Consider the following 12,018-nt stretch of genomic DNA (forward strand, 5'->3'; position numbering starts at 1 on the left):
TCCAGTGACTGCTGGAGGTGGGGTCCAAAGGCTCATTCTTCACCCAGGAACTTGGGACAACTCTGAATAGGTTATCTCAGCTTCAGACCTCCTGGAGGGGTTGTCTAAGGTCTTCAACTGCTCAGCCTCCTTCTCCCAGTCCTCTCTCTCCTGAGCTTCCCTTCCCCAGGTGTCAATCTCAGGAGTACTCACTAACTGACCTCCTGCAGGCCAGTCTCTTGGGCTCAGAGTCCCAGGGAATCCCGCCTGCTTCACCTGGATCCCCGGGCCTCCAGGGCTTCAGCGAGGACCACCCCGGCTTATCTGGTGTCTTGTATTCAGAGCCACTTGGATTCTCTTGCTGGGCTCTGCCCACCTGGCTAGTCACCCTCTTTCCAAGTATTTGCCGAAGTAAGACTGAGTTCTGCTGCTTTAAATATTTGCAAGAAGGTAAGTGTGCTGAGGTTTCATGTATAAGCTTAAGGAAGATTTCTCCCTGCGCAAAAGCAGAAATTGTGTTTTCTATGCCTGAGAGACCTTGATGCTGTATTACAGCTATTTTCTATCTGTTGTTATTTTGCCCTGGTTTTCTTCCAGTTATACTTAAAACCTACTGACTTTTCTGGAGAGAAATAAGACCCACCTCCACCGACTTGTAACTGTTGCTGCTCAGCTTGGCTGCTCTGGTTAATAAGCATACTCTGAGTTTAGAAGATACAAGATAAAATGCCATATGGAGAGGCAGAATAAAGTAGATTGCATAACAGTGGAACTGCACAGACCAAAATTTTTTCCCTTAATGATCCAGAAGGCACAGTGAAATCTAGAAGAATTATAAGCAACTTTCATGGAAATTCCAGTTAACAGAGACTTGGAGGCACTGAGATATTGTTAAAACCTGCTATAATGTCATATAGAAAGTGAACATCTAGACCCCAAATAGACAAAGCAATCTTGAGAAAAAAGAACTAAGCTAGAGACAACATGCTCCCTGATTTCAAACTATATTACAAAGCTGTAGTAATCAAAATAGTATGGTATTAGCATAAAAATAAACACATAGAGCAATGGAACAGAATAGAGAGCCCAGAAATAAACCCATGCCAATATGATCAATTAATTTATGACCAAGGAGGCAAGAATATACAATGGAGGGAGGACAGGCTTTTCAATAAATGGTGCTGGAAAAGCTACATTCAAAAGAGTGAAACTGGAACCCTATCTTATACCATACACAAAAGTTAACTCAAAATGGATTAAAGACTTGAATGTAAGACCTGAAACCATAAAAATCCTAGAAGAAAACATAGGCAGTAATTTCCTTTACATCAGTCTTGGTGATTTTTTTTTTTTTTTTTTTTGATTTTACATCAGAAGCAAAGGCAATGAAAGCAAAAATAAACGAGTGGGATGACATAAAACTAAAAAACATCTGCACCACAAAGGAAACTATCAATGAGATGGAAAGGCAATCTATGGAATGGGAGGATATATTTGCAAATAATATATCTGGTAAGAAGTTAATATCAAAAATGTGTAAAGAACTCATACAACTCAACAGCAAAAAATCAAACAATTCAATTAAAAAATGAGCAGAGGATTTAAATAGACATTTTCCCAAAAAAGACATACAGATGGCAAACGGGCACATGAAAAGATGCTCAACATCACTAATCATCAGGGAACTGCAAATCACAATGAGACATCACCTCACACCTTCGGAAAGTTGTTATCAAAAGGATAAGACATAACAAGTGTTGTCAAGGATGTAGAGAAAAGGGAACCCTTGTGCACTGTTGGAAGGAATGTAAATTGGTGCAGCCACTATAGAAAACAGTATGGAGGTTCCTCAAAAAATTAAAAATAGGTCTATCATGTGATCCAGCCGTTATACTTTCAGATACTTGCCCACAGAGAATGTAAACACTAACTCGAAAAAAACATATGCACCCCAATGTTCACAGCAGCATTATTCACAACAGCCAAGATATGGAAACAACCTAAGTGTCCATTGATGGATGAATGGATAAAGAAACTGTAATATATAATGGAATATAAATATATATTTACACACATATAAATATATTCAGCTATGGAAGAGAATTAAATCTTCCCATTGGCCATACAATGGATGGCCCTTGAGGGCATTATGCTAAGTGAAATAAGTCAGACAGGGACACATGAGTACTGTGTAATCTCACTCATGTGTGGAATCTAAAACAAAAACAAAAACAGGCTCATAGATACAGAGAACAGGTTGGTGGTTGCTAGAAGTGAGGGTTGGGGGTGGGCAAATGCCTGAAGGTGGTCAAAAGGTACAATTTCCAGTTATAAAATAAGATGTGGAGATGGACTGTATAGCATGGTGACTATAGTTAATAATACTGTATTGCATATTTGGAAGTTGCTAAGAGAACAGATCTTAAAAGTTAAAAAGGCTTCACAAGAAAAACAAATTTTGTAACTCTGGTGACTGATGTCAACTACACTTACTGCAGTGGTCATTTCACTATGTCTACAAATGTTGAATCATTATTTGTACACCTGAAACTAATATGATGTTATATGACAATTATAGCTCAATTTAAAAAAAAAAAGGAAAGAAAGCGAACATCTGGTACCTTGATATTTTTGTCCCTGTGTTTGACTGGAGCATTGATTTGATTTTTAAAGCCACGCATTTTGGCCGAAACTCACTTATTTGAGAGGCCATGAGGTGCAGAGAAATTGGTTAACTGTTAACTGGAGAAACTGTTCTAGTTTTACCAAAAACTTTGTGAATCTGGGTAAGCCACTTTCCCACTTTAGATCTCTGTTGTCACTTCGGTAAAAAGAGGGCGATGGGGTGGGTGTTGCCTTGGACTGAATATTCCTGTTCCCCCTCCACCAAATTCATATCTTGATCGCTAGTGCCCAGTGTGATGGTATTAGGAGGGGGGCCTTCAGGAGGTGAGTAGGTTATGAATGGGATTAGTGTCCTTATAAGAGAGATCCGAGGGTGCTGGCTTCTCCTGCCCTGTGAGGATACAGCAAGGAGTTAGCAAGTCTGCAACCCAGAAGAGGACCCTCACCAGAACCCAGCCACGCTACACTCTGATCTTGGATTTCCAGCCTCCAGAACTGTGCGAAATAAATGTGTTGTTTCTAAGCCACCCAGTCCACAGTATTTAGTTATAGAAGCCTGCAGAGACTAAGACACGTGTCAAGCTTTATGTCTATAACTCCTCATAAAGTTTGCTGCATCATAGAAGTTCTATTGTGGTCCATAGGTCAGGTGATTTGTGTAAAGGGCCTCCCAACTTAGAGATTATTGTCTAGTGTAGATTCACAGCTCACCTTTTGGCTGGTATCTCCCCTGAATGGGGATAAAGCCACCTATTTATTTGCAGAGTTTCCCTTTGGAGTATTTGCATTTATTTGTTCTGCTCTCGTTGAATGTTGTTTCAACTCCCAAGAAGGAAGAACAAAAGAAAAAAATAAAACCTCCCCATTTTTTAGTGGGAGCTGTTTGCGTTGCTATGACCACAGATGGTCTCTGCAGTTAGGTGCTTTGTTTTAAATCTCAGTTCCATCCTGTGTAAACAAGGGCAAGTGACTAAAGTTCCCTAGACCTCGGTCTTCTCCTTAGAAAAATGGGGGCAACAATTAGTATTTACTTCGTAAGGTTGATGTGAGTTTTAAACGTGTACCACCCAGTGCCTGCCACATAGTAGGGCTCAATGAATATAAATTTTATTTTTATTACTTGATCTGCAACATCATGACCATCACACAAAATTATGAAAGGTTGGAGGATTACTCTTACAGAGTTATAATTAAAATATAAACTAATACTTACAGTTAAAGAGCATCATTTAGTCTTAGACAATAGCTAAATTATTACCCTGTATCTCAAGTGATCTTTATGGTCACGGGAGGAAGACTTGGCATTGACTCTAACAGAAGGGTCTAGAGAAGGGACAACAATCGAATAGATAACAATTTACGAGCTTAAAATTCATTCCTCGGCAGAAATAGAACAGTACAGATTTCTCACATACTCTAGGTTCTGAGGAGGGGAAAAAATAACTCAGAGGGAAAAAGGATAAAAAAGTGTGGGAGGGTTTCAAATTGGGCTAAGAAAGAAGAGTCTCTTGGTTGCTCCTTTGAAGTTAGATTGAAATCAGTCTATTCCCTACCCAAGAAACGAAGGCATGATTTGCAATGTTTTAATTTTTGCTAAAAATATGTAGCTAAGAGAAAGCCAAAGAAGTATTTTCATTTAAAAGATGCCAGCTTTGCTGTTGTTTTCTGTGTGGGTGGCTGTGTTTTTATCCTCGCCAATAGATAACCAAAATTCAGAGTCTCAATACGCATTCTGATTACATGACTATAACCTTGTCTGGTCTTTTGGGAGGTTACTGCTGAAAGCAGCAGGCTCTCCAAGGACAAATGTTTCTCTCTCCAGCTGGGGTGTGTATTTCCCTGATGGACAACCAAGCAGTTGCTTTCAATGTTCTGTCGACATTTTGTGCTACTTGCATTTAAGCCCCATCCCTCTGCGGGTCACACTGAACAAAAACGAAAACACTTGACGCATTCTTCTTTGTATACCTGGGGCTGAGCTGGGAGGCGTGCAGTGTGCTGGGGGGTCAGAGCACAAATTCAGAATCAGAGCAGGATCCAACTGTGCTGCCACCTTGCACTCCAAGCCTCAGTTTCCTCATCCGTTGAGTGGGAACATAATACTACTTGTCTCATGGGGCTCTTGTGAGAATTAGTGAGGTCATTCATTGAGAGGTGGTATAGGTAGTGGGTAAGGCTCTGGAGATTGCAAACTGCCTGAATCTTAGTCTCATCTCCGTCACTTAATAGCTGTACAATATTGAAAACACTGGGGTTGGGGTCTTCATTTATAAAGTGGGGCTAATGACAGTTGCTACTGCATTAGGGTGAGTTGAGATGATTAAATGAAATAATACATCATAACCACTGACATGCTCCTATTGATCAGTAGTTTTTCTTCTTGGTCTTTTCTGTTGAGAAGCCCATAGTTCTAACGAAAAAAGACTAACGTCTTTTATCTTGGGGATTATTTCTCAACCCTTTAACCTTCTTTAATTTCTCACTTTTCTGCCTTCCTGTAGTAATTTTTGTAACTCTTCTAACACTCACCCATGGGATAATTAGTTTTACGTGTCGGCTTGGCTGGGCTGCGGTACCCAGTTATTCAGCCAAACACTGAACTAAATGTCGCTGTGAAGATACTGTGTAGATGTGGCTAATTACATTAGCTGACACTATACATTGGTCTGTACGTATATAGGAGGAGAGCCTTTTAGTTCTGTTTCTCTGGAGAACCTTAACTAATATGCGCTGTCCCCCACTTTTTTTTCCCCTCTTAGACTGTCAGTTGTATGCATCGTCTGTCCTCCCAGGTAGAAAGCTGCTGGATGGCAGGGCACCCGGTGTAGATCTTTGTATCTGACCCAGTTAGCGCCTATGAGTGTATCTGCTCTATAGGAGATTTGACGTCTCAACTGTGCCTGCTCCCTGCTTGGCTCTTTTCATTTGGATCTGCACAGTATTTTAAAAATTTTAAAAATCAGTTGCCAATGTTTTAAAAAAAGATATTTCTCCTAAAAATCTGTGGATTCAGCTTTTCTTCGTAAATCAGTAGGCTAGGAAAGATGGAGCCCCTGTTCCTTCATGGCAACAGTTGGGTGGCTCTTCCTGGGGGCTCGTTGCCCACACAGAGTGTTATCTAACTCACCATGGACATCTGTGTTTGCCAACTCTTTTCTTTCCTTTTATATTTTCAAGTATAGTTGATTTACAATGTTGTGTGTGTTTGGCAACACTTGATGCTTCCTGTGTGTTCGTTAAGTACAGAAGGATGAGTGATTGAGGGATTAATTTAAATTTGTATTATTTTTATTGGCATATCCAGTTTATTTTTAAAGTTATGGTGGCCCAACTATTTGCAGGACCTTTAAAACCTATCTATCTATCTATCATCTTCTATCTACCTAAATTAAATAACCTAATTATTTATAACCTAATGTTTAATTAAATAATCTAAATATTTATACCACCTAAATTCCAGAGAGGGAAAACAAATGCTAGAATGTCAGATTAGGGAAAGGAACTTGAAGGCAAAGTTCCAACAAGGACAGGTTGTGACAACGGTTTGGCTGAAGTCCTCTGAAGGAAACCAAAGCCTTGACTGAAATGAGCTGTTCATGGAAGACACAGATACATTTTTATGATATCAAGTAGATTTAAAAATACTATAAAAACTCCAAACTCCTTTGAGTTCAATCCCTCCCACCCCAGATCAGCCATTTCTCATTTTCAATTGTTTACCACTTCTATCTTATTTGCCTTGCTTCACTGGGCTTAACAAAATTATTCTGGAGCCTCTCCTGATTCATTTCAAATTAGAACCAGATTGAATTAACCTCCCCAAAGAGAAATGCTGTGGTCTGGTTTTTGTGCAATGATTTAGTACTGAGTGAATTTATATTTTCTGAACTAGAAGTTTGAGACTGTTTAGAACATTGAGCTGTTGCCATTTCACGAATTGCACACGTGTACCATTTCCTGTGTGTATGTGTTGAAGGCAATTCAAAGACGAGTGCCAGCCACATCTCTGGGTGAGTTTGCATCCTAGTGGAGAAACCAGAAGAAAGAAGACTGGCTACCAACACCTGCATAGGGTGAACACAGGAGATGAAGGGCAATTCTGTGAGCTCAGTGGCCACAGAGCTGGGGCCATCTTTAATTAATTTGCGCAACTCATAAGTAAGCCACACTGGGCTTATTACTGGTAACCTCTTCCCCAAATCTATTTGGCGCCTCTAGGTTGGAATGGGAGAACAGGAAGTGAGGATGACAAGGAAAGGGATGGCAAGGATCCCAAAGAGGCTTTACTGACCATCCTGCGGGATGTGGAAAGCTCTATGATGGTGGTACTGATTTTAATTATTAGATGATGGAATTAATAAGCTTGCTTTGAAAGCAATTATAGTTAGCTGTCACTGGCTATGTCCCCTCAGCCATACCGCTTTAGCATATGCCACCTGCTAGCACTGACATCTCTGCCTATAGGCTTTCTCTGCCTGTGCCACACAGTGGGACAGAGTGCCTGGGATTAACCCATGCAGTCCTCTCACCAGCCTTTGACTAATGATGGATGAGGATGGTGTATAAATACCCCGGTGGAAGGAGAGAACTCCAACGGTCCCCAGCAGGATCAAGCTCCAGTCGCCCACAGTGGTAATTGGCTTGAGAATACACCCTTTATTAAAGCCTCCTTCCATTCCCGGTTTCCACTTCTCCACTGCCTGGCTGTTGTTTTCGGGGATCCCTTTCCAAATAGATCACTCGCACTTGAATCCTCCTCTCAAGGACTGCTTCTGGGGGAATCCAAGCCAACATAGCATCTATTTTTCGAAAGTTTCTCCTTTGTCTGTGGAGTAACACTGTCAATGCCTGGGATTTTTTTTTTTTTAATCTAAGTTATTTCTGGGCTCACATAGGCACCTATCCTCTGTATGGCCCACTGTTGTCTATGGCAGCCTAACCTAATAAACTCCTTTCCTATTCTCAAAAAAAAAAAAGTTATTTCTGTTATTTAAAATTTAATTCATTTTAGTAGTCAGTTAATTCATTTTCAGTGGACGTCAACGGATGACTAAATCACATGCAGAGTGTTTGGCATCATTACATTTTTAAAACGGTAAGGATACATACAGTTTTTTCTCAGAGAAAACCAAGTTAAACCATGTTATGTACAAGACGGTATCTTTTCGAAATTATTTCACTATTATTTGATTCCAGGAAAATGGTGCAGTGGGAGACGGTAAGAAAGATTTAGGTGTTTTCCTAGATGAGGATGGAGGAAGCGACAGCAGTTTTCTCCTACTTACCCCAAGCATGGCCAGCGCTTCAGGGCTCTAGGGCGAGACTCCGGCCTATGAAGTGGGCGGGGCCTGGGAAAGGGGCGGGCCTGGGATAAACCCCCGCGTCTACTTCACAAACTTCGGCTTCCGGGAATTCTGGGGGCTTCTGGGGGCTTCTGGGGCCTCCTGCTGCGGCTGATGCGCATGCGCAGGCGTGTGCCTCAGACTGGGGAGACAGACAACCTTCCCTGGAGTGTGAGGGCCCAGTGTGGCCCCGGATTTTTAATTCTGGCGTGATTCCCAACGCAAGCTCCCTTCCTCCACTGGGACGGCGACTTCCGCGGCTCCTCTGAACCGGTTCCTGGGCGTGAGTGAACCCCGCCCTGGCTGGGAGCCGTGATGGTGGGTTATCGCGCGGGCCCGCCGGCGGTGAGGACGCGGGTGAGTGGAACTGGGACTCCCGCTCGCGGGCATCGGCACCGAACACGCCGCTCTCCCCCCACCTGGTGGCGGTGCCGTGGGTTCCCGCGCTGCGCTCCGCGGTCTCTGTAGGAGAAGCTGGAGGAGGGCGTGAGCTGACAGAAAGGTGGAGGCGTGGGCTGTGGAAGGAAGTGAGGGTGTGAGAGGGGAGACAGAGGGTGGGGCGTGAGAAGACGGACCGCTGGGTTCTAGATCCGGTTCTGCCGTTCCCGCTTCCACTCTGTAACGGGGGCCGTCCTCAGGTGCTTAACCTGGGACGTGTTTCCTGCTCAGGTGGTTTCAGAATGTCTAGTATGGATTCCATGCAAGTGTCACTGGATCCACCAACCAGAGAAGTTCCTTTGACGTTTGTTGTAAAGCTGGTTTGGAGGTGCTGAATTCTTTTAGCTTTTGTTTATCTGTGAAGCTTCTGATTTCTCCATCAAATCTGAGTAAGATCCTTGCTGGATAGAGTATTCTTGGTTTTAGGTTTTTCCCTTTCTTCACTTTAGATATATCGTGCCACTCCCTTCTGGCCTGTAGAGTTTCTGCTGAAAAATCAGCTGATAACCTTATGGGAGTTCCCTTGTATGTTAGTTGTTGCTTTTCTCTTGCTGGTTTTAATATTTTCCCCTTATCTTTAATTTTTGTCAGTTTAATTACTGTGTGCCTCGGTGTGCTCTTCCGGTTAATCCTGTGTCAGACTCTGCACTTCCTGGACTTGGGTGACTGTCTCATTTCCCAAGTTAGGGAGGTTTTCAGCTATTATCGCTTCAGTTATTTTCTCAGGTCTTCTCTCCTTCTCCTCTCTTTCTGTGACCTCTAGAAAGCAAATATTAGTGTGCTTCATGTTGTCCTAGAGTTCTCTTAAACTATCCTCATCTCTTTTCATTCTTTTTTTCTGTTCTGCAGTAGTGATTTCCACTACTCTGTCGTGCAGTCACTGATCCGTTCTTCTGCCTCATTTAGTGTATTATTTCAAGAATTGTATTCTTCAACCCTGTTTGGGTATTCTTTATATTACCTAACTCTTCACTAAAAACTTCGCTCTGTGCATCTATTCTCTTCCCGAGTTCTCTGAACATCATCCCAATCATAACTCTAAACTCTTTCTCAGTTAGATTGCCCGTCTCCTCATCACTTATTTCTTCTTCTGGGATTTTATCTTGTGCCTGGGGTATATTCCTCTGCCACCTTATACTGTCTAAATTCCTGTTCGTTTTTGTGTAGGTTAGTTATGTTTTTTGACCTTGGAGAAGTAGCCCTTTCTCTGAGACATCCTTTGCGTCCCAGCAATGCACTCATCTCTTGTTACCCAAGGACCAGGGTCCATCTGGTTCCAGGGTAGAGTCTGGCCTGTGTTTGTGGACTCCTTCCACAGGCTTTGGGATTGTTTTCTTACTTCCGGTATCTGCCCCCTGGTGGGTGAGGCTGAACTAGAGGCAGGTTCCCTGGCAGGAGGAATTGGTGCCTGTCCACTGCTGGGTGGAGCCTGGTCCCGGCCCTCTGGTGGGTCCGGGCTATGCCTTGGCAAGGGGGTAAGAGGCAGGCAGAGAAAGCAGTTAGGAAGCTGGCTTTTCAGGAGGGATAGGATATGTGGACATACTTTCCTACTGTATTCCTGGACTCCAGTCAAGTGGGCCTTGTGGTTGTGGCCCTGAAGCCTCCTTGGCACCTGGGAGTTGGCATGACACTTTTTGCTGGGTTGGGCTGTCAGGGTTGAAAAAAAACCCTGAAATGTCAGCCTTGGCTTCCGGCATAAACTGGCTTGCATTTAAATTAAATACTGAATGAATTTAAGGCTATAAATATTGATCTTCTCTGAGAACAGTTGCATTTAAGTCTGAGTGGTCAAATTCAGCGGTGCTAAATTTCGTGTGTTTGCATAGCTAATCCCTGGTGTTTGAGATGAATCTGAGCGCGTTCACTCGGGCCCAACTGTATATTATCGGAATGGAGTCCGGTATTCTCTTTCAGCCTCTGCATAGCTAACTTTCTTTTAGCACAGTGCAGACTGGTTTTCTTTCAAAATAGGCCTTTGCTTTGGAATATAAAATGATGAGGGAAAATGCATGTAGCTGAGATCTTTACTTGAGCCTGTTACACGGTTCAGATTTGTCTGAAGAGCTGGGGGTGGATCATTAAGAGGTGACGTGCCTGAGTTGATCTGCATCCAGCCTGGTTTTGTTGTTGTTGTTGCAGGAGCGGTGAGGAGGAGGATCTTGGTGTGTCTGGGGAAGAGTTAGAGGCATGGGAGGGTGTTCTGATGCCTGACGCCTGGCATCTTGCTGGCCTTGGTGGAGTCATTGGCTTCCTGGTGACAAAATATGGCCCAGAGTCAGTGATGCTTTCTCCCTAGTCTTCAGAGAATATGGCACCAGACTGCCATTGAGGCTTGGTACAAATGGGAGCATCCAGAGAGAGCCTGAACACGGACTTGGACTTTCCTCTGGTGGACACTGGCAGGAGGGACCACTACATCTGAGGGCAGAGAGCATCAAAGAAGAGACCAGAAGAGGGGAAGTGGGGGTGCCCCTCCTTGGGGCGGGGGGTGTAGCTGAGGGTCCAGTTTGGGATCCCAGGTGAGACAACTGGGGACCCAGACAAAATCTGTGACACTTTTCAGTTTTCTAGAATGGGTCAAGTTAAGGGTCAGAGAAATAATAGGCTTTTCCCACTAACGTTACTCCATTCATACTCCTCTCCTGTATTAGAGGCAAACAGGCTGGAGTCACTGTCAGGAGTGATTTACATGAACAACAGAAATGCTACCTTAGCCAAATAGGTCCCCAAGTGAGGCAGGTCAGTGGTGAGAGACTACACATCCAGTTAGTCTTTGGTTCCTGGAAAGATTCCTGGAAATCTTGCACTGGAGCATAACAATAAACAAGCAATGTTTGGATTTTCACAGAGGAAATACCCTTGGCCAGCAGTCATCGGCAGGAAATCTGCAGAAACACACGTGGTGCCCAAAGAGGTGTTGTTTTGGGAATACCTTGTAATTAGTTCCAAATTCTTACCAAACAGCAGCACAGCCCATAATTTCTGTGTAGACTCAGCTGACTGAGTCATTCTGTGTTTCTTTCTTTGCTCAAAATGCATCACGCGTAATAACAAAAGCCAAAAAACCTTTGGCTATGCAAAATGGGCAGTCACCTGGAATTGCGGGAGGGAACGGTCACTTCGCTCAGTGGGGTGGCATGTTCAGGTGGGAAAGCTGAGTGCCAGACATTTCCGTAAGCCTTTCTCAGCCCATTCACCACTTCACTTTAGGGCTATCTGATTTCCAAGGTTCACTTTAGTCCTCTGGGAACTTGAGTTTCAAATTCTGTGAGAAACTTGGTGAGTAGCAAAAATGGAAACATCTCAATTGTTTTTCCTGATTTTAACGTGCCAGTTATACATACTCATACAGCTCAGAAATTCATAAAATAGAAATCACTTGCAAGCATCTCTCTCAGCAATAACCATAGTCTGTGTTTGGGTGTAGCAGGGTCTAGACCTGTTTCTGTGGAGCTTCACACACATTTTTTTTTTCCTAGGGTATTTTCAGAAGGCTTCCAAAGCCCCATGTGTGTTTCCCCCACCCTACCTCATGTTATGTGCATGCTTTTCTATGTCAGTGTGAAAACTTTTCATGTCCAGAAATACAAATCTGCGTTATTGTTTTCCGTGACCTCAGGCCACTCCATTATAT

This window comes from Camelus dromedarius, chromosome 10 (assembly GCF_036321535.1).
Source record: "Camelus dromedarius isolate mCamDro1 chromosome 10, mCamDro1.pat, whole genome shotgun sequence".
In the NCBI taxonomy this organism is placed as follows: domain Eukaryota; kingdom Metazoa; phylum Chordata; class Mammalia; order Artiodactyla; family Camelidae; genus Camelus; species Camelus dromedarius.